At 31.6% G+C, this 27,412-nt stretch overlaps 1 pseudogene; it reads left to right on the top strand.

The window, feature by feature from the left end:
* Positions 1–6,655: 6,655 nt before the first annotated feature.
* LOC117915566 lies at positions 6,656–7,577 on the top strand (annotated as a pseudogene).
* Positions 7,578–27,412: the final 19,835 nt, after the last annotated feature.

The following is a 27,412-nucleotide window of genomic DNA, read 5'->3' as shown; positions in this document are numbered from 1 at the left end:
ACGACCGCTATATATGTCTCGATCCATGCATGCCCACATGCCCTAACCTCATTAGTACTTCACAATGAAGAGAGAAAAAGAGAACGAGGAAAAGTGAATACAGTAGCGTACAAACCTTGGAGAGTGGAGTAGGAAGGAGGAAACCAAGCTTAGAAAATAGTTCTTTCGTGCGCTGTCTTCGATCTCTTTCTAATGCCTTCCGATCAACTCTGGATGAGCTCCTACCGCGGCGGGGCATACTTTCCAAGGAACTTTTGATTACTTCTTTTATCCTTGGTTCCCCCTTGGTCAATTTTGTGCTCCCAACAGCATTAGCAGTTGAAAAACAAAGATATAATCAATGCTATATTGCCGAGAGGAAACTTGATCGAAGGATGCTATATTTATAATCGACTCTGAAAGAGGCAAAGCGAGACAAACCGAGATACGAAATCATGTGAAAGCGTTTTGTTTTGTGGGCGCCTGACTCTGTTCCCGAGGGGTGTTAAGTCTTGGGTGTGGGGTACGACAAAAGCAACATTTGTAATCAACGGGCGCCGATTATTAGCCTAAAGGCAAAAAAAACGAGAACAAGGTTCTGTTTGTTTTTTTTGTTAAAATTAATTTGTTTTTAGAATTTAGGTTATTTATTTTTCTATTTTTTCGTGACTTATTATAAGTTTTTTACTAAATAAAAAAAATCAAAATATATAATTTTTTCTAAATAGAAAAAAAACATATTGATTTTTCTTTACTTTTTAATACTTAATAGAAATAAAATACTACAAAAATAAACAACTTAATATTTAATACTATTAAGCATTAATATTCTATTTAAAATTAAGTAAAAAAATAAACACCACTTAAGTAAATTTAATGTATCATTTTCTTGAAGTGAGAGTTAACCATTGAGCAAATTTAATGTACCATCATTGACATGATTATAACCTAAGACTGCCATTTATGGGGACTAAACTCAATGTTGGCCAGACCAATTTTATTTTGTTAAATTTTCTATCTGACAATAAAAATTCTGTTATGGTTAATATTATTAAGATAAATCAAAATTAAAATTATTAATAATAAAGTATAAAAATACAAGAAAATAAAAACAAATAGAATGATAGAAGATATTGATTTCTCTTTAATAATCATTGATATCTTAATAATAAAGTACAAAATGCAAAAAGGAAAAATAAATGTAAAAAAAAAAACAAAATGACAGAAAATATTGGTTTATGCTCAATATTTATGATTCTATCAATACAGTGGCAAAGGTAGAAAATTTTGTTGGAGTGTAACAAAAGAATAATATATTATAGTTACCACCTATAAAATGTAATGTAACTAATGATATTCATTGTATTAAAAAAACTAAATAAATTTAAATATTAACTACAAAAATGTATTGAATTAAACAATGGAAATATTAATGATATTGAAAAATAGTTTTAGACTTTATAAAAGAAATCATCAAGAACATATAAATGAAAAATTCAAATGAGTTAAAATGATGGTAAGAAAAATCTATCATTAGACAATTTTAATAAGTTTTGTGGTAAAAAGCCTTAAATTGTTTTAAAGATTTCAATAACTTCTCTTATAAATTTTAATATTTTTCAAAGATTCAAATATAGTATTGAAGATATAACTACCAATGCGATTGCGATACGTGTGCATTTAGATTTTGTTGTTTTATATCTTGATTTTATTTATTTATATTTTAACTTTATTCTTTTTACCTTTTTCCAACAACTTGACTTTTGTTTTTTTTTTTTTTTGTTTTTAATATACTTTCAATAATGGAGACTGAGATTTGATATAGGTACCAAATTACTATCTTATGTGGTATTTGTTTTTTGATTGAAGAAGAAATGTCAAAATATTTGATTTTTTTTCAATATTTTCAGAACTGGACCGATCATTGAACCGGAAAAATTACTGGTTCACAGTTCATTAGTCAGAGAGGAGGTCTAACCGCAGTTGAACCGGTGATGTAATAAATAATTAAATATATAATTTATATATTATTGTGGACCCCACATTTTGGCTCAATGTGTTCCTACTCGACGGCAAGACTCGTTTTTTTATTTTATTTGGCAAAAAAAATATGATTTTTTAGAAAAGACTTAGAGTCGCCACTTATTTTTGTTTTATTTTTAAAGGGTAAACAAAATAAGAAAGAAAAACCCTAAGTGTGACTCCTTATTTGGAAAAGCAGGTCTGTGAAAAACCGAGTCGGGTCCGGGGTCAAGTTACTTATTGGGAAGGTACGGTAAAAGACCGAAAGCACCCTTCTAAGCCCCTAAAAACGGGTGTCTACTAAATAAGGTGAGACATTCATGACAATTAACTAAGAAATCAATAGATACCAAAGAGATCATAAATCAAAAGCAAGTTATGATAATGAATAAATGAACAAAGTGAGTGAGAGTCTACCTCGGCAGCAAGTAATGAAGCGCTATCATGAAACAAAGTTAATGCGCAATAACAAATACAAAATATGTCGCATGCATATCAAAGTGCAAAACAAAAATCAGACCATATATATTAAGCCCAATTTATCTTGCATGAATTAGTCTCACAAATTCCATTGTTTTAGAATTATGAAGAATTCATTCTTGCTTATGTAAAATCAAGAAAAATAGAAGATTATTTGAGAATCGGAGAGGAATTAAAACCGTTTGAGAGAAAACTGAATTTTTAAAATTTATTTGAAAATTGGAGTCTTGAAAATTATTTGAAAATTGTAGTCTTGGGAATTAAATTTAAGAATTGGAATTTTGGAAATTAAATTTCAAAGAAATTGGAATTTTTAAAATCATTTGAGAATTAGAGTTTTGAAAATTAAATTAAGGAATTGGAACTTTGGAAATTAAATTTGAAAGAAATTAGCAAATTATTTGAGAATTGAAGTTTTGAAAATTAAATTATGAAAATTAAAAACTTGGAAATTATTTAAAAATGGAAGTTTTGAAAATTGGAATTTTGAAGATGAAAATTTTAAAAATAAATAAATAAATAAAATAATAATAATAACGACATTAATAATGATTAAATAAATAAATGTGAAAATTGGAAATTAGAAATTAAATTTAGAAATTGGAATTTTGATGAATTATTTAAAGATGGAATTTTAAAAATAAATAATGAAAATAATAATGATTAAATAAATAAATGTTAAAATTGGAATTTTGGAGTTTGGAAATCAGAATTTTGAAGAATTATTTAAAGATGGAGTTTTAAATAACAACAATAATAATAATAATAATAATAATAATGAAAATAATAATGATTAAATAAATAAATGTGAAAATTGGAATTTTGGAAATTAGAAATTAAATTTGGGAATCATAAATTTAAAGAATTATTTAAAGATAGAATTTTAAATAAATAAATAAAATAATGAAAAAAATAATAATGATTAAATGAATAAATGTGAAAAATGGAATTTTGGAAATTGGAAATTAAATTTGGAAATCGGGATTTTGAAGAATTATTTAAAAATGGGAGTTTTTTTTTTTTTAAAAAAAAAATTGAATTTGAGGATCGGAACTTCAAAAAATGATTTAATTTGAAAATGGAAATTTGAAAATTAAATTTAAGAAAAGGGAATTTTGAAGAATTATTTGAAAATGAAAATTTTGAAAATTTGATTTGAAAGGAATTGGAGTTTTGAAAATTTATTTGAAGGTGACATTTTTAAAATTAAATTCGGAAAATGGAACTTTTGAAAAATTAAATTTTAAAAACTTAAATCTTGGAAAATTAAATTTAAAATTAGAATTTTAGAAAATTATTTCGAGAATTGAATTTTGAAGAATTAAATTTAAAAATTGGAGTTTTGGAAAATTGAATTTTGAGAATTAAAGTTTTGTAAACTAAATTTAAAATAAGATTTTAGAAGATTATTTCAGAAATGGTATTTTAAAAAAAATAAATGAATAAATAAATAAATTTGGAACTTTGGAATTTTAGGAGATTTTAAAGAGTTATTTGAGAATAAAAAAAGAATAAACAAAATAAATAAAAAATAAAGCTTTTAACATTAAAAGTTTTTAAAAAATAAATATATGGCATTTTAAACATTAAATTTGAATTTTTGGAATTTTTGGAAAACTTTAGGAAATTTTGAGAATGGTAGTCTAGAAAAATTATTCGAAAAATTAAATTTCAGAAAATTGAATTTTAAAAAAATGGAACTTCTAGAAAGGAAATTTCGGAAAAAAAAAAAAAAAAACTAGAACTTTGGAAAATTATTGAAAAATGAAATTTGGGCCCTAAAAAAAATTCTAAAGGATGAAAAAATGTGGAGTCAAAACAAGATTTTTTGAAAACCAATTTTTTTAAAGTAGACATAGAGATGGATGAGGAAAAAAGGCACGTGAACTTTATGAGTGACCCACCATCAATTTGTTACCACCAACATAAACCAACTGCCACCATTGACTTGTCATCCATCATTTAGTTCTAGAACCATGGCCATCTTTTGGTTTTTTTGCTTCCAATACATAGCTCATCAGGCCCAAATAGCAAATCAAATCCTTCAAATAACCTTTTGGTGCCCTCTAAGTTGTGTCAGACTTGAGAAACAATCACCAACATTCCAAGAATGCAAACACTTGCATTTATGCACATAAACATCCTTGAAATCTTCTGGTATTATTTCACCCAGTAAAAACCCATGTTTCACAATCACTCAGAACCTCTAAATGTTTTATACTCATCGTACCCAACTCTCCATAGGTGGACATCTATGAAACCAAGGTTTGGTTAATCTTGATTTTGATGATAACAAAACAAGGTTTAAAATTAATGATTATATTTCAAGTGTGATTAGGCAAGACGATTTCCAAAGTGGCAATCACAAAGACAAATCAAGCCAAGGAGAAATCATGAAGAAGAAGACCACCTCAAAGAGAAGTGTTTTTCAAGACCCAAGCTTCATAAGATCTCTTTGTAAGGTTGTTGGTGCACTAGGATTTTCATGCATTACATTCTTTACTTATGCACCAAAATCATCCAAGAGTTATTTTATTTTAAATGTCTTAAGAATTGGATGATTTCATGTTTTCAACTAAAACCTTGTGTTAAATGTTTTTCAAACTTGTTTTAAAAGGTTTTAAGTTGAAAAAGTTGGTTGTTGAGCCAAAAAATGGCTCAACCGATTGAACCGGTTGAGGAACCGGTCGACCAGTTGAGGGAGGCCAAAAAGTTTTTCTCTCTCCCAGTAGCCTTCTCTTCCCGGTCGAGGGGATTCTCTTCCCAGTCGAGGTCCGATCGAGGCAACGGTAACCTGTCATGCATTAAATGCTCCAACGGCTAGTCAACCGATCGACCCTTAGCTCGACCGGTTGAACCCTTAAACGACTAGTTTGACTTTTCTCTTCTATAAAAAAACTTCAATCTTCATTGTTTAATTAACTTAACCTTCCCAAACCTTTCTTGAATATTGTTGAGCCTTGGAAGAGTGTTTTTGAGTGCACCATTGTTCTAAAACTTGCATATCTTTAGTGCACATTTCAATCCTAGTTTTCTTGTATCATTTGAGCTTAAAGTTTTTGTACTAGGATTTTGTGAGATCGTTTATTTGTAAATATTTTAGAGGAAGTTTCTCAAGTGTGGGGTATCACTTGAGGGGTTGTTCAAGAGTGAGATATTTCTTGAGAAGTGTAAAGGGTGCTTGGAGCCAAAAGTCCAAGAGGGTGAATTGGAACCATAATCCAATTGCATTGCTTGAAGGCTTGGTTTAGAAGTCTTCAATTAGTGGAACCTCAAGCTTGGGATTGAAGCTAGAGGAGAGTGGATGTAAGCTGAGTTGCGTCGAACCACTATAAAATCTTGTGTTTGCATTCTCTCTTCTCTACTCTTTTAATTTATATGCAATTGTCTTTATATTGCTTATTATATACTTGCATATAATTGTCTCTTATTGTAGACCCTCAATTTTGTCCCTTTAGCACATGTCTTTAAGTTCGTTTTCAGTGCTCCACAGTAGTTCCTTGGTGGCCCATGGCTACTCATACCACTTACCTTTTTCTGAGTCACCTCGGAGATTTTGGTTGAGGGATTATTTGATCCCTTATTGTGACCCTTGGCAGCCCTAACTTAGACTTAGACTTTTCTTGTTTTTTATAGGATAACTTTTAGATACACTTGGCCCATTAGGCACCACCCTAGGCCCACTTAGTCTCATCATAGGCCCGTTTAAACACTTCATCGGGCTTAATTTATATATATATATATATATATATATATAACTTTTATTAGTATTATTATTATTATTGCATGCATTCGATAATTATATTTATTTTGTTTATTCATTTTCATTTTTTACCTTTTATTTGTTCATCATTATCATTGTCATTATTATTATTATTATTACTATTTTTATTTTTATTTTATTTATTCACTCATCTAATAGGAAATTGCTTGAATTGTTTAGACTTCAAAATGTGCATACAACCCCTTTATTGAATGATGGAATTGTACAACGTTCTCTTTCATTTTCTTTTAATCGTATTTCATTTTATTACCAATTTCATGACTTTCATTAGTTTTTTCTCTTTTCCTTTCATTTTTTAATTTTATCTTATTTTGTTTTGCATAAGGAGCACCATCTTAGGGAATACAGAGGAAAGGGGAGGAATCGATTCCATGAGTAGAGAAAGAGAAAATGGAAAGCAAATTTCTCAAGTTTCTGGGGTTTATGTGGAACCCCTTGTCGTGGGTCATAGAAGTTGCAGCTCTAATGGCAATTGTCCTCGTAAATGGAGATGGGCAGCCCCTGGATTGGCAGGACTTTGTTGGTATCGTCTGCCTGCTGGTGATCAACTTAACTATCAGTTTCATTGAAGAAAACAATGCTGGCAATGCAGCTGCTGCCCTCATGGCTGGTCTTGCTCCCAAAACCAAGGTGCTTGGATGGGCGATGGAGTGAGCAGGATGCTGCAATTCTGGTCCCTGGAGACATTATTAGCATCAAGTTGGGTGACATCATCCCTGCTGATGCCCATCTTCTTGAAGATGATCCTCTGAAGGTTGATCAGTCTGCATTCACAGGGGAGTCCCTTCCAGTGACAAAGCATCCTTTTGATGAAGTTTTCTCGGGTTCTACTTGCAAGCAAGGTAAGATTGAAGTTGTGGTCATTGCTATCGGTGTCCATAACTTCTTTGGAAAGGCTACACATCTTGTGGACAGCACCAACCAAGTTGGGCACTTCCAGAAAGTGCTTACTGCTATTGGTAACTTCTGTATACGCTCCATTGCGGTTAGAATGCTGGTTGAAATTATTGTCGTGTGCCCAATTCAGCACAGGAAGTACGGGGATGGAATTGACAATCTGTTGGTTTTATTGATTGGAGGCATTCCTATTGCCATGCCCACTGTTTTGTCAGTGACAATGGCTATTGGATCACACAGACTGTCTCGGCAGGGTGCCTTCACCAAGAGGATGACTACTATTGAAGAGATGGCTGGTATGGATGTTCTCTGCAGTGACAGAGACACTAATAAGGCCAATTGCAAGAAAATAAATACCGACTGTAGTGGGAGACCATGGTCAGAGCTCCCTGGTGATTTGCTTGATGTGATATAAAGGCAATTATGTATGATGGACCACCTGTCATTTACTAGTGTCTATAGATCAAGGAGGGCATTTGCGTTGCCATGCAAGAAAGATAAAATAGCATCCAATTCCTTTTCTTACTCTGCACACACCCTTTTGATTCTTCTTTTTTTGTGTCTAGCATGAGACTGTCCTCCCCTTTTGCACCATCTGTTGTACTGAAGATTTCTTTGGTATGAGATTTTCCAAGAAACCAATGACCTTCAAGAGAATGCCATGCTCGAGATAAACCATTGGCAAGTATCGAAATCATCTCTGTGAGAGCATCAGTATATTGCCTGTCACTACCGAGCCTATAGATGTTAATGAATCGATAAATGGGGGGACTACTATTGATGGATTACAGGTTGAGGGTGATCAGATTAGAGACACTGATCAAATATCAGTTTCTGAGAAAGATGTACAGCCCGATCATCTAGTAGTGGCGATGGAGAAGTAGCAAGACCGGTTGTTGGTGAAACTATTAATGAGAATGGAGTTAAAGAAGGTGACAGAATTCAGGCAACGCAGCCCAATAATGGATCAATGGTTGCAGGTAATAAGCAAGAGAAAGAAAGAAGGCCACAATTTATCAAGGAAAACCAAAATAGGAAGGAAGTGGCCACACAGCACGCATATAGCGGGCTGTAAGGGAGATTCCTTTGGGTTTTTTTTTTAGAAATAAAAGTCAACTGATCTAATCACTTACCAAACAACATGTGGTTGCATCCTTGGGAGATCTCCAATGAGCCACCGTGTATGCACTTTCCTTATACATGTGCATTAAAAAAGGAAATAGAATTTTCAATATAAGGAAGGTGCCGCCATATAAACAAAGGGAGAAATCGACAGGAAGAAAATGGAGGATTTTGCTGAAACAGAGATAATAGACTTTTTTTTTTCTGGGAGCATAGAGATCCACACGGAGAGGGGAGCCACCTTAACGCATCAAAGGCAAATTTTTTTATAATACAGGTGAGTTTTTTTTTGAAATAGTTTTGATTATTTTTGTTCATAATTAATAGGTCCATGCAAATTTTGCTTTAATCCATATGATAGTTAAAATGTGTTTGTGAGTTTAATTTAATTAGTTTTGTCTTAATCTACTCTTTAGTTTAGTTTTGCTATTGATTTTGATTTCTTAGTTTAATTAATTAATCTTTTCAGGTACAATTTAGGTTTCGATTTGGTTTATTAATTTATTCTATTCATAATCTTAATTCAATTGTTTGATTAAACCTTTAGAAAGATTGCATATTGTTTTTTTTTCGATTTCGATTATTTTGATTTGATCCCTATTTAATTTTGATTGATTGCTTCGGATTGAAAAGGTTTGAATTTTATTCATTCAGTTATTCATGTACTTGCTACTCTTTTAATTACTTGTTATTCATTCATTTATTCGTTGATAAAATTGATTTCATGCTAAAAAGTTCATTTTTTTAGTTTACTCTAATTTAGTTTGATTCATCTATTTGGTTCAAGTACTTTTATAGTTTTAATTCATTGAAAAATTGATTCTATGTTCGAAAGTTTGCGTTTTTAGGTTGCTTTAATTTAATTTGATTCATTATATTTAGTTTAGATATTTGTTATAGTTTAGTTCATTAATAAAATTGATTTCATGTTAGAAAGTTCATTTTTTTTAGCTCACTCTAATTTAGTTTGATTCATCTATTTAGTTCAAGTACATTTATAATTTTAATTCATTGAAAAATTGATTCTATGTTCGAAAGTTTGCGTTTTTAGGTTGCTTTAATTTAATTTGATTCATTATATTTAGTTTAGATATTTGTTATAGTTTAGTTCATTAATAAAATTGATTTCATGTTAGAAAGTTCATTTTTTTTAGTTTACTCTAATTTAGTTTGATTCATCTATTTAGTTCAAGTACTTTTATAGTTTTAATTCATTGGAAAATTGATTCTATGTTCAAAAGTTTGCGTTTTTAGGTTGCTTTAATTTAATTTGATTCATTATATTTAGTTTAGATATTTGCTATAGTTTAGTTCATTAATAAAATTGATTTCATGTTAGAAAGTTCATTTTTTTAGTTTACTCTGATTTAGTTTGATTCATCTATTTAGTTCAAGTACTTTTATAGTTTTAATTCATTGTAAAAAATTGATTCTATGTTTGAAAGTTTGCGTTTTTAGGTTGCTTTAATTTAATTTGATTCGTTATATTTAGTTTAGATATTTGTTATAGTTTAGTTCATTAATGAAATTGATCCCATGTTTGGAAGTTCATATTTTTAGTATTCTTTGATTTAATTTGGTTCATTTTAATTAGTTTATGTGTTTTTATAATTTTATTTATTTATTGATAAAATTGATTCTTTATTTAAAAGTTCGTGTTTTTTTTAGTTTAATTTAGTCAAACTCGTTGCAATTAGTTTAGGTACTTCTATAATTTTAGTTCCTTACCTGAATTGATTTTTTTTAGTTTTGATTCAAAACCATTAATGTTAGATCCCGATCACCCTCATCTTAACTTATTGCTTTTAAAATCCTAGTGGTTAGTTCATGAATTGATACCTTGTTAGTTTGTCTAATTTAGAATGCCTTGCCCGTTGCTTTCGTGATCCTTCATTTAATTTGATTTTCTTTCTGAGGCTTTTGGAAACTCATGAAGATTAGCCTCTATCCTCACCTTCAATTTTCTTGGTTGTCAAAAATTCTACTTTGTGATTTTGTTCTATTTTGTTTTGCTTGGTATTTTGATTCATACACTTTATTGCTTTCAAATTAATTTCTTTATTTTTTTTTTAAAATATAACACTATTCTCAAAATCTCATTTTCCTTAAAAATCCATTTCAAAAATTCATTTAGAGTTTCTTAGAGTCAAAAGATCCCCTTAAAAATCCATTTCAAAAATTCATTTAGAGTTCTTAGAATCAAAATCTCATTTTTAAAAAAAATAATGTGCAACCATGTTTTGATCGGTTCACATCTTTCAAATAAAATTATGGTTTTGAATAAAGCACGAATCAAAGCTTGTGGTCCCAAACAAATGGGATAATTCTAAGCTAAATTCGTGTATATCGATTGGGGAATTGGTGAAACCCCTACATAAGAAAATCTTTTCAAAATTTATTTTTGTTGCCACATTTGACACTTGTTGAAATCATGTCTATCTATTTTTTTAGGAATTATATACAAGATGTATGTGATAATTGATGATTCTGTATACTTTGATCACTTTTGCTATGCTAATTAGATAACGAGCATGCTAGGATTTCTATATTTTATTATTTGTTATCTAACCCCTTACAACTTGAGGAAGCACGTTACAAATTATCTATGCTATCCAGGTATGTCCTCTATTACCTACTTTCTGAATTATGTGAATATGCTTGTCATTGTGAAATAATGCTTATGTCTAATAATGCTTGAGTGTTCTGATATACATGTTTCATTGTTTGATTATTTCTAATAAAATACATGCTGGATGATATATTGTTTAAATTAACCATCGATGTTTTATGATAGCGCTTGAGAAGCGGTCCGGGTACGCATCCTGACCTTCCTTTATTATGATTTGATCTTGTTTGGCATGCTTTTTTTTTCGAAACCACTTAGCCTACTTAGGTATCCATAATTAACCGATTAATTGCCACGTTTCCCTCAACTTTGTTGGTAGAGACCTTTTTAGGGCTTAGAGGGGTGCTACCTCCTAGAGGTACATTCCCAATAAGTAACCTGATCCCCGGACCAAGACTCGGGTTTTTTCAAAGGCATGCCTTTTTTCCAAAAATTATGGAGTCACATTTTAGGGTTTTCTTTCTTGTTTTATTTTCCCTTTAAAATAAAAATAAAATGAGTGGCGACTCCAACTTTTCTAAAATTAATTTTTCACAAATAAAAAGCGAGTCTCGCCGATCAAGTGGGGACGCACGTGAAAAATGCGGGTCCACACTTATATTCACATAGTTTTAATTTGCAAAAAGAGACCATCACCCTATTCACCCCCCCCCCCCCCTCCCCCCCTCTAGGGTGATTACTATAGGTTGGATTAGCCTAATTTTTCTAACAACATCAAAAACAGGGGAAGAGAAAAAAAAACGACAAGAGGACAAAACACAAGTGAAGGAAGCAAAATGAACCGACTATAGCCACACGTTTCATGTTTTAATCAACGGGCCAAGAACGGGTGAATGAAACAGGAAGCAGAAACATGATTCTCATTAGACAACACAGTAAAACTAAACCATATTCAAAATATATCTCAAAGAAAAACAAAGGTGCATAGATGAATATGGCAAGATCCAATCTATCAACTGCTTAAAAGGCAACAAACAATGCATACAATGGCCATACCTGGGTTTCTCAAAGCTTTTGCAGATTCTCACACTTTCCTCTACTCCAAAAACGAAAAGACTCCAATTTCCTCCCTCTTCTCTGTTCTGTTTCTCTCATTTTTTCAGCTGGTTTTCATTTTCTTCAAGCTCTCTCTAGAAAAAAAAAAAAAAAAAAAAACAGCAGACCCTCATTCCTCCCAGCTGCCCCAAGAACCCACTCTCCAAATTTGTTTTTTCTTTCCGAAAAATCCCACTCCGCTGCTGCCCCACTGTTTCTTTTCAAGCTATCACCCAAAACCGGCTCCCAGCAAACATCCGGCTCCCTCTCTGGTTATCTCTCTCTTCAGTTTCTTTCCAGCTCGAAAGAAAAATCACTCCCAACTACTCTATAACTGGCCTAGAAACACTCCACCCCCCCAAAACGCTTCTGCTCCTGTTGTCTTCCCATCCCATCTGGCTGCCCCCCAGCAGCCCACTTCCAGTCTTCTTTGGCTGCTCCAGAGCAGCTACTCCCGAGACAGTCATAAAAAGAAAAGAAGAAGAAAAAAGGAAAAAGAGAAATCCCCCCATCCTAGGGGGTCTACAATTATATAAAATTAAAAATAATTATAAAAATTAAAAATATATAAAATTGCAAATTTTAATAATGTTTGATTTTTATATGTGGTATATTAAATTAAATGATAAAGTTTAATATTTTAAATTTTCTTAAATAGAAATATGTAATATTTAAGAATGATGATATATTTAAGATGAAAAAATTTATAATATTTAATTTTATCTTTTTGTCTTTATATTTTATTGTTTTAATATTATTCTATTAATTAATTTAGATTACTTTTATAATTATTATATTATTATTATTATTATGATAAAAATAAACAGGAATTTAAATATTTACATTTTTTTAAGATTTTATATGATAAAATTTTGAAATAAAAACATTAATATTAGATTCTTATTATATATATATATATATATATATATATATATATATATATATATATATATTAACAACATTATGGTGCAATGCTCATGGTTCAAAGTTCAAAGACTTCAAAGTTTTGTGCGTCCAACCCTCAAGAGGCAATGCTTTCCTCTAATTAGTCTCATTCCCAATCCCACATCGGAAGCACATGAATTTTATGTGCTCCATGTGCTCTATAAATACCTTCCAACATGACTTTAACCCAAACATGCCAACAAATTGGGTTTGAAAGCATGACCCAAATATAATTGTTATATTTAAGCCAAACATGTCATAAGCTTTCTTGTCATTGGATTGGGTCTAGTGGCTTGGACCAAAGATGGTCTTATAAATTAGTTTTAGTTTTGTAAGTATTGGGCGTGAATGGGCTTAGTGGATAATAGGCCTCTTAAATAGTAAACAAATATTTGTAAGATTAAGGTGTGGATGGTTTGCAAAAAACCGGAACCGGCTTGAATGGTTCAATACTAGTTTGATCACAAAACGGTTCATTGAGATAGATCGAACCGGAAAGTTCATCGATTGACGGTTTGATTGCTCAGACTGATTAGTCCGTTCTGATTTTTAAAACCATGATTTTTTGTATTCAATTAAAAATAATTTGTTGATATCAATCAATATAACTAAACTAAACATATTAATAACGAGTTCACTTATATTGATTGATATTAACAAGTTACTTTCAATTAAATAAAAATAAATAAATATTTTGATTTTTTTTATTTAATAAAAAAACCAAACATCATCTTAGTTTTTTCCTTTTTCAACAATTGAAAGTAAAATGTTTTTATTTAAAACTTATAGCATCATTAAAATATTATTGCTTAATGATTAGACTTTAATGGAGCCACACATAGATATTGTCTATGATTGGTATCCTATTAAACCATATTAACTCTATGACTTATAAACAGAAACTCATTTAATGTACACAATTAAATAAGATTAAATCATAACAAATAAGTATAAAAAGGAAAAGATTGAATAAATAGGAAAAAATAAATATGAGTATTAAATAAGATTTTATTTATTTTAAAATTTTAATTAAATATTAACATATTGGCAAAAATATTTAGTTACCATTATTTTTATCTTTTAAGGTTTTAAAATTAAATTTATATTTTTTTAAAGTGGCAAATTTTCCATTTTGGTTTTTTTTTTTTTTCATAAAAATTCTTGACATGTAAGGTTTTTCTTATTATTAGAATTATTATTTGGAAGTGCTAGTGAATGGTAAGATATAAAAATAAAAATAAAATTAAAAATGAATTAAAAATATAAATAATATTAGTGGCTAATCAAAATCATTATGTGATTATTTATTTTTTCATTTATGCTCTTAATTAAGAAATGTGAAAATCATCCCATATTATATTAGTAGCTAAAATACACCATCCTCCCCTCACCCTAAGATGGGGATTTGATCTATTTTTTAAGAGATTACCTTCAAATCCATAGTTACTACCAAGTTAAATGACAAATAAATTTCTTAGCATCCCTTCCTCAATTTATTTCTAGCTTTGCACCAAAATACAAATTAACACATAATATTAATTAAAAAAATTATAAAAACAAAAAAATAAAAAATAAAAGAAGAAGAAGAAGAAGAAGAAGAAAGAAAGAAAGTTAAGTTAAAAATGACATAAGATGAGTGAAGTTTGAAAATTCGTTTACAAATATTAGAAGAATAAAAATTAACATCAAGAAAGTGGCTTTATTATAAATGAAAAATGATTACGATGTGAAAAAAAAAACTAGGGGTAAATGAGTCATAAATTTTAATAAGGAGCTAGAATAGTACTTTAAAAAATCTATATTTTTTTATTTTCAAATTTGAATGTATTTTTTAACTTAATTTTTGTTTTTGTTAAACAATAGTTAACAAAATTTAGAGGTATTTGGTAAAACTTAATACTTTTTAATTAATGATTAAAGTTGACTTTAAGTTAAATTATATTTAAGTTGTTAACTTAAAACTTATTACCTACTTCTTACTTCAAGTATTAACGTTGTTTGATAAAATTAACTTAAAACTTATTTTAAATCATCAAATTAATATATTTATTCTTATAAGTTATTATTAGAGTAAAGGAAGTCGGGGAATGGTAAAGGTGATTGTGGAGATAATTAGAGTAAATAAGGGTAAAAAGATAAAATGAAGATGTAAACCTAAGAATAAATTAATTGTTTTAACATATTATTTAAAATTGTTTTTAACTTTAAGTCATACCATTAAGTTATTTGATCAAACATACTTAATTTATTTAATGACCTAAATTAGGTTATTAAGTCACTTTAAGTTATTAAGTTGATTACCAAACACCCATATAGTTTAATAAGAAACATTCTATTATTACGAGACTCGTTGAATGTCCTATCAATTATTTCACCCATATATTAATTAATATACTCTTAGAAAATTAGGAATATATATCTATTATATAAATATAATTATGAATTACCATACAATAAAAAAAAATGCTAAACACCCCTTCCATCTCACAAAATGGTAAAAACAGTGGTATGATAAACATTTTAAAAAAAAAATAGTGCAAAGTACATTTTCTATCAACAAAATCATAAATTATAAGAGATTTTATTTTATTTTATTTTATTTCTTTTTATGGATCAATATTTTGGTTTTATATGTATATGTTTTGCTGCTTTTAATGCTTTTCAATGTTCAATATTCCTTCCTCTCACCATCATGTTATGTTTTGTCAAATCTAAAATTTGAGTGATCTACCACAATTGAAAACAAGTCCTCAATAGCAATGTAACATGTCCCAACAACATTGTAATAAGTCTTAGTAACATTTTTTATTTTAAATTAATTTTTTTATCATAATGTTTTGGAATCATTAACTAGCAAATGCATAAAACAAAAAAAATGTTATATTAATGGCAATTTGGTAATTCTTGTTGTTAAGGACTTAAGCAACAAACAACCGAGAGTTTTGGGTCAAAATGGTCCATGTATACAAAAAAAAATATTAAATTTAACCACTTTATGAAACTTATGTTCAAAGTGGTCTCTTTTGTGCCACATAAAAGCCATGCCATAGAAATATTTTTTTTTTTTTCAAAATTTTAATTAAAGCCTCAATTGACAACTAAGATTTCATTTTTGAATTGAAGTTTCAATTGCCAACTGAGGTTTCAGTTTTTGAACTGAAACTGCAATTGTCAATTGAGACTTCATTTTTTAACTGAAACCTTAATTGGCAGAGACTTCATTTTTGAAGTAAAGCCTCAATTACCAACTAAACCTTCAGTTAATTTTTTTTTAAACTTTAAAATCTAATTAAAAAACTATTAAATTATAGTTTATTATTGAAATTAAAAATATATTTTTTAATATTAAACTATTTATATTTAAGCTTAAGAATCTAGTATTACTTCAAAAAACATAAATTGATAGATAGAAAATATTATAAATGTATATTTTATTTATTAATAAATTAATAATCTTAAAATAATAAATTTATATAATATATAAATAAGATATAAAATTGTATAATTTATTAATTTAAGATATTTAATTTGTTGTTTTTTAAGATATTAATTTATTTGTATTATGTCAAATTTATCCATAGGTTCTCTCATTGTGGAGACATATGAGATTATATATGGTTTTTTTTCCTAGCATATAAATGTTTAGTGGGTATTTTTTGTGACTTTGATGAAACTACTAAAAATCTATATATGGAAACTTAAGAGTATACTATTATTTCGATAAAGATAAATTTGTCATAATACAAATAAATTAATATCTTAAAAAACAACAAATTAAATATCTTAAATTAATAAATTATAAAATTTTATATCTTATTTGTATGTCATATAATTTTATTATTTTAAGATTATTAATTTATTGATAAATAAAATATTCATTTATTGTATTATATTTATCAATTTATGTTTATTGAAGTAATACTAGATTTTGAAGTTTAAATATAAGTAAATTATTATTAAAGTATATATTTTTAATTTCAATAATAAGTTGTAATTTAATAGTTTTAATTAAATTTGTAAGTAAAATATATATATATATATATATATATATATATATATATATATATATATATATATATATATATATATATATATATTAACTGAAGTCTTAGTTGACAACTACGGCTCAGGAATATACTATTATTTCAATAAAGATAAATTTTTCATAATACAAATAAATTAATATCTTAAAAATAAAAATTAAATATCATAAATTAATAAATTATACAATTTTATATTTTATTTATATGTTATATAAAATTGTTATTTTAAGATTATTAATTTATTAATAAATAAAATATTCATTTATAATACCTTCTATTTATCAATTTATGTTTGTTGAAGTAAGTTTAAATATAAGTAATTTATTATTAAAGTATATATTTTTAATTTCAATAATAAATTATAATTTAATAATTTTTAATTAAATTTTAAAGTAAAAAAAAAAATTAACTGAAACCTTAGTTAGCAATTCAAGTTTTAATTCAAAAATGAAGTCTTAATTATTAATTGAGACTTCAGTTAAAAAATGAAGTCTCAATTGACAACTCCGACTTTAGTTCAAAAATTGAAGTCTCAGTTGTCAACTGCAACTTCAGATAAAAAATGAAGTCTCAGTTGTCAATTGAGACTTTCACTAAAATTTAAAAAAATGTATATATATTTTTATGATATGGCTCTGACGTGACACCAAAGAGACTAATTTAAACATAAGTTTCATAAAGTGGTTATATATAATATTTTTTTTTATATAAATGTGCCATTTTGACCAAAACTCAACAACCAACAACCAAGTTGTTATGTCAGGTCATAATGTGGCTTTTTCTGAGCTTGAATTTCCTTATCAAGAACTGTTTGTGTCACAAACATATCATATTGAGTCATAGTCAGTTATTGCTCCATTCAACACTTTCACTACAGTTGATGCAACAGCTACAGGTGACCTTATTATTGCACTCCTTCTAATTTGCCTATGGAAAGTTCGGGCTTATTCCCAACATTCCTAATTCTACTCCTTTAAGCCTTATTTCGTTTCACCTGAGGCACTTCCAACAGACAAGCTAATATGACACAACCAGAGGGTTTATTGATCCTACAAGACCTTCAACATGTATGCAAACCTAGAAAAGCCTTATAACGGACTTAAACAAGCCCCACGAGCTTCGTTTGAGGTTTCAAAACTTCCAAGTTTGATGCATCTTTGTTTGTCTACAAGCTTGAGAACAGTTTTAGTACTTTTATTAGTTTACATGGACGACATTCTTATCACTTGAAACAATCCCAAGGTAATTGAGAAGCTTACAACAGATGAAATTGTTGAGGTGATGACTCCATTAATTTCTTGGTATTGAAGCTTTTCAAAATGATACTGGGTTAAATTTGACACAATTCAAATATATTGCTGACTTGTTGAAGAAGACTGAAATGGAAGGTTCCAAAACTTGTTCTACACCTACAACTCCAGGAAAAACTTTATCTAGATATGAAGGGGAAGCCATGGCAGATCCTACAGTACGTATTGTAGTACAATTGGAGCACTACAATATCTTATTGTAAGACATTTTATACATTGTGAACAAGTTAATTATTACAAAGTCCTACAGAGATTCATTGGCAGGCTTGCACAAGAGTTTTATGATACCTAAAAGGAACACTCACACAAGGACTTAGTTTTAAACCAAGCAAAAATTGAAGCCTAAGTGCCCTTGTCGACATAGACTGGGCAAAAGGTCCAGATGATTGAAGATCAACAAGAGCCTATTGTATCTATCTTAGTGATTGTCTTATTGCTTAGAGTTCAAACTAGATGCATCTACTTTTAGAAATAGCTTGGTTAAAGTCTTTGTTGGTAGAGATTGATGTTCAATTACCTTTTAGAATTGTAATTTGGAGTGATAATTTGGGAGCTACATCACTTGCTACAAATCCAGTACCATGCTAGAATAAAGGAAGTAGGAATTGATATGCATTTTGTTAGAGAAAGCAAGCTATTGGAAGTTCGCTATGTTTCAATGTATGTCCAAGTTGTTGATGCACTCACTAAAGGTTTGTCTCTTCAGTGTTTCCAAAAGCTTAAAGACAAACTTAAGGTTACTGACTCACCCTTTCTTTTGAGGGGGTATAGGGGGCATGTTAAGGAGTTAAGCAACAAATAGCCAAATTGTTATGTCAAGCCATCAAGTGGTTGGGATTGTTAAAGATGTGGTTAGAATTGTTAAGATCTCTAACTAATTCATTGTAACAATAAAAATTAATAACAAATTTCTATCTCTAGAATTTTCCTCGCTACCCTTTTCTCTCAGTTTTTTTTTTTTCTTTTCTTACAAGCACTCTGCATTTCATCACTAGTGACCTCTTGCATAAAATTTGTTACGGTTGAATAATAATAATATATAAAACTTGAAAACATATTTAATACTAAAATTATAATTTATTTAATTTAGATATATTTAAGAATTAAAAAATAATAATTAATGGTGTATGTATGGTTTTTTTTTTTGAAAAAAAAAATGTTTGTAATTTTATTTACAAAATCATTCTAAAGATTTTTATATTTTCAATTTAATGAATGGATTAATAAAACTTAAAAATAAAATAACTAAAGTTTATTGATTTAATATTTAAAATTTATTTTTAACATTTGATATTTTTTTCATATGACAAGACTCTTTTATTGAAAAAAACTATTTTTTTATTTTTAATAAATAATTTAGAGTAGTCATTTATTTTTATTTTTATTTAAACAAAAAAAAAATCTACAAATTTAAAGTGACTCTAATGATAGGAAATTAAAACAATGACTATAAAAAGAATTAAGTTGGAAGGTATATATTATTTAATAGGAAGATATGAGGCACCCTCCAAGCACAAAATATATTTAGTCTCTAAGGAAACTTTAATATTTTATCAACTAATTAATGAATGCAATATCTTATAAAATAATAATAACATTCATAATAAACACCTTCACAAAGGGAATGGTGGATTTCAAAAAGGAAAAATACAGAGAGAGTGAAACAAAGCAGATGGGAGGAAATCAAATTAATTCATTCCAACTTTTAATATTTTATGTTCCATAATTTACAAAAAAATAAAAAATAAAGTGATTATGATATTATGTACCTAAATTTTTCACGTTCGTTTTTACTCAATAACGAGACTCGTTTTTTATTTTGAAAAACTGATTTTTGAAAATTTGTTTGAATTCGTCACTTATTTTTATTTTATTTTTTAAAGAAAAAATAAAATAAAATAAGAAAATCCTAAATGTGATTCTTAAAAAAGAAAAGCAGGTTTATAAAAAATCGAGTGTGGGTCGAGGACTAGGTTACCTATTAAGAAGATATGGTAATAAGCCGTAACACCCCTTTAAGCTCTAAAATTAGATCTCTATTAATAAGTCAAGATAATTATGACAATTGATAAAGGAATCAATGGATATTGAGGAATATGAGTCATAGACTAAAATGATAATAAAGAATAAATAAATAGATAAGACAGAGATGAGAGCATAACTGAGTAGTGAGTTGATCCCTTCCTAGAAAACAAGGTTAAAATATAATAACAAGTAATAAAATAATCACATTTATTACAAAACAAATCAAAGTCAATCAATAATCAAAGTAGAAAAACTCATATATTAGGCCCACCAAAGCCCAATTTATTTTATATAAATTAATTCTCTAATATTTCATTTTCGTAATCCTTGAAAAGGATCATAGAAATTTGTATGAATTCTATTATTTGGAATTAGAGAATTTATTCATGTTTATTAAAAAAAAAACTAAAAAAAATCAAAAAATTATTTAAAATCAAATGAAATAAGAAAAGGTGCACACCGGAAAGAAATTTGACAAAAAAAATTTATTAAAAACAGAAATTGAATGCCTAAAGATGAATAAAAAAAAAAGTTAACATTATTTGAAAACTGGATTTTTGAAAATCGATTTCGTGAAACCGGTTGAATTATGCGGATCTTAAAATAAAGCAAAGGAGGGTGGCCATGCAAATAGGGGATCTAAGAGAACTTTCAAGATGCACTTGTGACCAAAGCTCTTCAATTTGCTTGTGAAAAGTCTCCTGAAACCAACCCGGACTTTCTGGATGTAATTCCCTAGGGTCCTCCTTCCATGCTTCTCTTAATATTGAACAACTGTCAATAGTCCTTGACTTGGACTTTAACCTAGAAGATTTCCAACACCCTTTTGACCTAATGCCTCTGGCCTTAAAATGTTAGCAAGTGGGGGTGCCATTTCTGCACAACTTGAAGTTCACAAATTCCCCAAACTTAAGGAACTTTGTGTACGCATCCTCATAAAATTCCTCACAATAGAGTTCAACCTCTTCGTCTGTATATTCAAATCCTTCCTCTTCATTTTTTTTTTTCTGAACATATTATGCAATTTCAAGGCTCTGAATGAATGATCGGTTTGTACTAGTGGATGCATTAGGATCACTTAGAGGCAACCCATTGGTCCAGGAATATCAGCATTAGAAGATGGGCCCAGATTTGTATCGGGTGGAGGTGGATTAGCAATTTGCCCAGCTGTATTGACACAATCATTTCCTTCATATGACACGCAGCGATATATAGGTCAAATTACCTTCAGATATTAATGGAATCCACAGAGCCGGAGAGTGGGAAGCAGCACTGGCCTCTTGGGTGATGATAGTGACAGCCAACACTTGCCATTAGAAGACTACTGAAACTAAATGGGAGCATGAACACTTGCATTATGATTGTATATCTCATGGATTGCATGTTCCAGAATCTTCCAAATATTCTTTTCATGAAGCCTAATGGAGCGCTTCATCATGGTATCCTTACCCATCAGAACCATAAAATCTCCATGCAGACCTTTTCGAATGTTCTGCAACATTTCTCAAGTCTTCAGGTCTCATGGTCATCATGGTTTTCGAGGCCATTCTCATTAGCTCGCAATTAGCCATCATCTTTGTCATTCAAGGTCAAAGCAACAATGAGGTCAGCATTGGAGAAACCCAAGCCTGCATTGCATTTGGTGAAGTTCTCATGCAGCAGTAAAACACCCAACATCCTTACCAGAGTCGGAGCATCCAACTATCGTTTCCGAGTGCTCATTTTTATTCTGATCACATTCACAGTAACTGTAACAGCAGATTGGTACGGCCCCATGAGATGAGCATTCTTTTGGGCATCTTTCCAGTGACATAAGCATAGTAGTCTGAGCTGTGAAAGCGTTGCTTGAAGAATTTAGATATCCCAATCTTCAATTTCACGCTCCCCTTGTAGGTTTCACGTTATTTATTTTCGGAAAATCTCCATGTCTTTTTCTTTCTCATCCAACTGCCTTAAGAAGCATTCCTGCATCATGTTTGGTGACTCTGCATCATCTGGACCCTTTTGATGAGAACCAAATTGGTCAAACTGCACCCTAGTTCCCCATGAGAACTGTAATGGGGATTGTAAAATCAGATTCTTTCACCTTTCTTCTCAGAATCAAGTCTACGTGCAAGAGCCTGTGCTTGTTCAAGGTCGACTTAAATTCGTCTGGGTTCGGAAACGACTGGGTGAGCCTTGGGAGCAACGGTAAGAAGATCGGTTGCTTGCAGCTCTATTTGGATTCCATCTAATTCTCTCTTGAAAGAAATGAGGCTTCCTCGAATCGGTCCTTACGACAGCAACCAGAAATTATGGCGTTCCAGGTAATTAAACTCTTAGCTTCTGTTAATTAGAATAACACAAGTGAATGCCTGATAGGTTCATGGAAGAGAAGTCGGATCAACTGGACATTGCTTCAGTTGCTATAATTTCCACCCACTGGCCAGTCAAAACAATAGCTTTAACGCATTCTCCTCATAGCCTCCACAAGTTATGTTTCTACATGACAATTTTAGAAAACTGACCTGCTTGTCTCTTGGGGCTTGAGCTTCTGCACAACAAGGTGGCCATGCGAGTTGATATTGTGTGCATGTGGAGAGGAGGTGATGCGGTGGCAGTTCTTGTTTGGTTGAACCCATGTCAAACAGTGATCAATATTGTGTCCCAATTTCAGCATAGAAGGCTTTCCGACTTTATCAAGAACAGGAAGTTCATCTTTCAGCCAATGTCAAAGGAAGTTCTTCATCTGCAGCTTCTCGTTGGTCAGTCCAACCAATGAAGCTATTCTTAAAGCTCTATTGCCACATGTGCTCTCTCTCTGTTATGCAAAGGTGGCCATGAAAACAGAGACCACATGCACACGAGGTTTATGGCCAGACCACCTTTCCCAACTACTCAAATCCGATAACTAAAGTTTTTTCTGATAGTAGCCAATCCATCATCCTTGCTGCGGAAGAATTAAAAATCCAATGAGAGGACTGCTGGAAATTGAGCTACTGGGAACAGTTTCATGAATTCTAGATTGTTCCATCTCATCCCTTGTGATTTCCCTGTTTGATTTCATTAAGACTTCGCTTTCTAGAGAAAAGCAGCAGGGCAGAGGCAAAACTTGTTGGAGCATGGCATCTACCTTCTGATTCCAAGGGCTCCAAAAGATGGACTCCATTGTCAGTCAATCCCACTGCAAACTGATTAAGTTCAAATGGATGGGACTTCCATCTTGAAAGCTTAAGAAGGTTGACTGACTGTCACTAGAAATATGTGGCATCTGGGGTTGAACTACTCGATTCTTAGGAGCTCACTACTTAAGGCACTCTAGTCTTGATGCTTCATGTCGAGGGTTCATCTCTTCATCCAAATCATGGAAAGGCATTCCTTCTGGAGCATCGGACAATCGGACAAGTAAATTCATTCCAAAGAAACCTTGTTTGAACCTAGAAATGATGCTAACACTAAGAAATGGTCCCTGGTTTTTGCTTGTAGGATCCTTCAATTCTCTGAAACCCATTGTTCTGTAGCACACATTCCCAAGGAGTAACATTCAAGAAATACAACATCAATCTCATTCAAACTCGAGGCCTCATCTGTTACAAATATATCATACTACTACCAATCTTCAGCTTGACTTCCACAAAGTTTCTTTCTCAAACCCCACTTGCAGAAATGCCACAACACCACGACTAACAGTTTGAGAAACCAAACCCATTAACCCAGTCCAAATTGCATCATTCTTATGATCCATTCCATTAAAAACAAAGGAAAACATAAAAGGAACTTTTACAAAAGTAGAGCATAAAAAGAATGTCATCATTGTTTCATTATTCCATCCACGGGCTGAAGACCAATATGTGAATACAAAGTGGTTTTAAGAGAGAAACAAGGAATGCAGCAAAACTTATGATATGACACAGTAGATTTGAGGCAAAGTCAAGTTCCTCTTAAAAATGGAATCAGAGAAATGAGAGATGAAGCAATAACAATCAACCCATAACAACCCAAGAAATCAACAAACATAAATATTCGGTTGTCTATCATTCATGCCCAAAATCAACAAATGAATATCCAGAAACAGCAAGAGATGAACAAGGAATAAGGTGATGAGGAGAATAAAAAAGAAATCTACAAAGAAACCATACCTAAAGGTGCTCCTCTAATCCTCCAAAGATCGGTAAGTTTTCCTTCTCCTTCTTGCTACTCATAGCTCCTTCTAACCAATCTTCTCTACCCTCTTCTGGCTCCCTTTTTTTGTCTGGTTTTCTTGTTTTTCTTTTCTCATCTCAGCTCAGCTCACTCTTTCTCTTAACTTTTCTTGCTGTCCAAGCCAAAAACCCAAATCCTCCTGAAAAACCCCTACTCCCACTCCATTTGTACGCTCTAACAACTTTCCCAAGAGGCGAGGTACCCAAAATAAATATTTTTTCCGATGGAAACTATTGATGCGGGGAAGATCTGGAGGCACTATAGCTCTCTGATATCTTCGCTCATTCAACTGAGAGTGGTGCTTTCTTCCACTCTCCTACAAAAGATGTCCGGATAGGTTGTCCAGACACACCCTCCGAAGTTCTAGTTAGATTGACAGCAAATCGTATTAGTTTTTTTATGAGGATTCTAGGATGATTGTCTTTACCTCCTCCCGTTTCGTTGAGTCATCAGGGGCTTTTATCGTGTCTACAACCTCGTCATATTGGAGATGTGGAGGTTCCTTGACCTTTGCAGTCATGATGGTTGCTCAGAGGGTGACAGAGCAATCATTATCTATTAGGCGGCTGATAGAGATTGTTGGTGGGATGACTTGTCGTCTCACTTGTCCTTCCATTCTATAGGTGGCACTGGGCAGGGCGTAGCAGGTCGCCTGAAAAGACCTGGGGATGTCCTGTTGAGCGTCTTTTTGGCGGGATGCATAATGATTGCCCACGAAATATGGTTAAGGGTCTTGCATGGGACAAAAATTTATTGGGTCCAGACTAGACGTTCAGACAGAAGGCAAAAGGTGCCACGTATCTAATAAAAGGGTGCCTCATGAGTCCAGGGAAATCTGCCATGTGTCCGCTTAGGGGAGGTCCCTATAATGCCCTCTTTTAACCCTATTATTTTGTCCGGACAGAAAAGGTGGGTTAAAACAATCCATTCAACCTCTTTTTGGGGGTCGCGCAACATGTGGCGCCCAAGGAGGGCATTTATGGAGAGTCGTCGTCCTTTGGATCATTACTAGGTGGTGTGTCATTTCAAGTGTTGAAATTACTTTTAAGCAGCGTGTCGCTTCGATTGAAGTGTGGTTGGGTGCCTGGTCGTTTGGGGTTCATAGGGATTTCATCCCATAAATAGGGAATCAATCCTCCCTCCGGTAGCACTTTTTCTTCATTTCTACTCCATTCCAACACCATCTGGGCATTGCCTCTAGGGCTTCACTCAGCCGTGCTTTTCTTGTGATTCCTCAATCGGTTCACTCTGGCGACTGTGGTTCAGTTCGTCTTCTCCTTGCAAGCACTCGCTAAGTATGCTCCCTTTTTCTTCTTCCTCGTCCTCTGCTTCTCATTTTTCCTTGGTTTGTGGCGCTTGTTTGTGATTAAGGGATAGGGGTGATGCTTGGGGGTTTTGGTGGGTCGGGAAATGTTCTTGCCGGATTTTGTAGAGAGTGATATATAGGATTGTTATGGGGCGTCACACTCTATTGGTGGCGTGTCCTACTAACTTTGGCCAGAGTTCTTTCTAGGTTATTTTTGTGCTTTGAGGCTCTATTGAGCCTGCTAGATATCCATTGCCCCTTCGTATGCCTGGAAATGGCAGTGGGTCGCTCATTGGCTAAGGTTGGGAATCGAACTGGGGTTTCTGACTTGGGAAGGTTACTGAATCAGGCTTATTACCTAGTTAGGCATTTTGGGGCACCGCCTTCAGGGTGGTAGGGTCGAGTGACTGCTCTCTAACTGTCAGCATTGCCCCATGCAGGTTCGTCTCGGCCCCACACTCCAACATGCCCGCAAAAAAGGACACTGTCTTCTCCTGCACGGCTAGGCCAAGTGGGAAGGGTAATCGAACAGTCACGGGTTCCGAACGCCCTTATCCGGGAAAACCCACTGAGTTCCTCAATGAGCCGGAGTTTCGTGACTGCTTCTGTCTTCCAAATGGCGTTTCTGTTTAGCTAGTGGAGGGGGATCCCATGCCCACAGAGAAGGTCGGACACAACGCCATTTATTTTACCAATGAGCAGTTCAACACAGGGCTTCGTTTTTCTCTTCCGTCTCTTTTCAAACAGTTCCTTCATTACACCCAAATTCCTCCAGCCCATATCCATCCCAACATCGTTCGGGTGCTGATGAGGTGTAGCATCTTGAATATGCTCTTCCACCTGGACCTCTCCCTATTGGAGGTTCTCTTCAACACATATTCAGTCAATAATTTTCTCTTATTCAAATCTCCACCAAAGTTTGAATCTACAAAACCTTTTACAACTCCACTTTTAGTTGAACCATCTCCATAAAGTAATCTAAGTTTGCTAGTCCCTCTAAGATATCTCAATATCTTTTTTACTACTTGCCAATGGACTTTCCCTAGATTGCTCATGTATCTGCTTACTACACTAACATAATATGCTAGGTTTGGATGTGTACAAACCATAACATACATTATGGATCCTACTGAATTTGAGTATGGTACCGTGGACATGTACTATTTATCTTTTTCAGTTTTCGATGCATCAACCAAACTTAACTTCAAATTAGATTCCATTGGAGTCACGATCGATTTAGCCTCTTTAATGTCAAACCTCTCTAGAACCCTCTCAATGTAGTCCGTTTACAGCGATCATAGCTTTCTCTGTGATTTATTCCTCTTGATCTCCATCCTTAGAATCTTTTTAGTCGATCCTAAATTCTTTATCTCAAATTTTAAGTTCAAGAGTAATTTCAACTTGTTGATTTCCTCCATGTATTTACATATCAACAACATATGATCAACACACAATAAGAAATAGATGTAATTTCCATTTTCCAATCGTTAACAGTATACACAATTATCATATTGACTTCTACTGCACTTGTTCTCAACCATTGAACTATCAAAACACTTGTACCATTGCCCAGGTTCTTATTTCAAATCACATAATGTCTTTTTAATCAAACACACATAGTCTTCCTTTTCTTCTATTTTGAAACCCTCCAGTTGT

This window comes from Vitis riparia, chromosome 1, assembly GCF_004353265.1.
Source record: "Vitis riparia cultivar Riparia Gloire de Montpellier isolate 1030 chromosome 1, EGFV_Vit.rip_1.0, whole genome shotgun sequence".
Classification (NCBI taxonomy): domain Eukaryota; kingdom Viridiplantae; phylum Streptophyta; class Magnoliopsida; order Vitales; family Vitaceae; genus Vitis; species Vitis riparia.
Note: the sequence above shows the minus strand (reverse complement) of the source record. Positions and strands in the feature narration are given on the sequence as shown.